Raw genomic sequence first — 1,620 nt, forward strand, 5'->3', positions numbered from 1 at the left:
TTTTTTCTGGACCATTTGAGAGTAGATTACATACATTAGGTTCCTTACCCCTTTAATGTTTCAGTATGCATTTCATAAGAACAAGAATATCCACTTACGTCACCCAAAAAGTTAGCAATTTTAGAATATTTAACACTAATACAATATTTTAATCTAATCTACAGTCATTACTGCAATTGCCCCAAATCTTTTAAAAAAATTTTTTATTGGAGTATAGTTGATTTACAATGTTGTGTTACTTTTTGCTCTACAGCAAAGTGCATCAGTTATACATATACATATATCAACTCTTCTTTAGATTCTTTTCCCATATAGGTCATTATAGAGAACTGAGTAGAGCTCCCTGTGCTATACAGTAGGTCCTTATTAGTTATCTATTTTATATGCAGTTATGTGTGTATGTCCATCCAAATCTCCCAGTTTATCCCTCCCCTCTCTGTGTTTTTATACTTAACGTGTGTGTCTTATTATAAAAGGATATAATTGGGTCTTGCTCTTTTATTGTCAGATAATTTCTGCCTTTTAATTGAAGTGTTTAGTTCATTTACATTTAATATAATTGTTGATTTGGTTGGATTGAAAGTACCATTTTGCCATTAGATATCTGTTTTTTCCACTTTGTTATTTTAAAATTTTCTTCCCTCCTTTCCTTTTTCTTTTGGGTTCTTGAGAACTTTTAGTATTCTATTTTTATCTCATCTAGTTTTTTTAAAAAATCTATATCTCTTGTTAAATGATTGTTCTAGCTGTCTCTTTCTGGACCTGGCTAAGGAGGAGGAGCCATGATGGGAGTTGACATCCAGCACAACAAGGACCGAAAGTTTCCACGCAAGGAGCCCAAGAGCCAGGACATCTACCTAAGGCTGTTGGTCAAGCTGTACAGGTTTCTGGCCAGATGAACCAACTTCACCTTCAATCAAGTTGTACCGAAGAGGTTGTTCATGAGTCACACCAACTGGCCACCTCTGTCCCTTTCCCGGATGATTTGGAAGATGAAGCTTCCTGGCCAGGAAGGCAAAAGAGCTGTGGTTGTGGGGACTATAACCGATGATGTGCATGTCCAGGAAGTGCCCAAACGGAAGGTGTGTGCTCTTCGAGTGAGCAGCTGCGCCTGGAGCTGCATCCTCAAGGCCGGGGGCGAGATCCTCACCTTCGACAAGTTGGCCCTGGACTCCCCCAAGGGCTGTGGCACTGTCCTCCTCTCTGGTCCTCGCAAGGGCCAAAAGGTGTACAGGCATTTCAGCAAGGCCCCAGGAACCCCGCATAGCCACACCAAACCCTATGTATGCTCCAAGGGCCGGAAGTTTGAGCGTGCCAGAGGCCGATGGGCTAGCCGTGGCTACAAAAACTAACCCCAGATCCTACCGTGTTATTAAAAAGATTTTGGATGCTAAAAAAAAAAAAAAAAAGATTGTTCTAGGAATTGCAATATGCATTCTTAAATTATCAAAGTCTACCTTGAGTTAATATTATTCCCCTTCACATACAATGTAAGAATCTTACAACAGTAGATTTTAATTCCCTCCCTCTTTTGTTCTATTTTTGACATTTATTTTTGTTTTTACATATGTTAACTCCCACAATGTAGTATCATTTTTTGCTCTAAACAGTAGTTTTTCT

The 1,620-nt window shown here is 39.0% G+C and overlaps 1 pseudogene; it reads left to right on the plus strand.

The window, feature by feature from the left end:
• The first annotated feature begins 755 nt into the window (after positions 1-755).
• LOC132516275 (large ribosomal subunit protein eL18-like) lies at positions 756-1,383 on the plus strand (annotated as a pseudogene).
• Positions 1,384-1,620: the final 237 nt, after the last annotated feature.

This window comes from Lagenorhynchus albirostris, chromosome 2 (genome assembly GCF_949774975.1).
Source record: "Lagenorhynchus albirostris chromosome 2, mLagAlb1.1, whole genome shotgun sequence".
NCBI lineage: Eukaryota > Metazoa > Chordata > Mammalia > Artiodactyla > Delphinidae > Lagenorhynchus > Lagenorhynchus albirostris.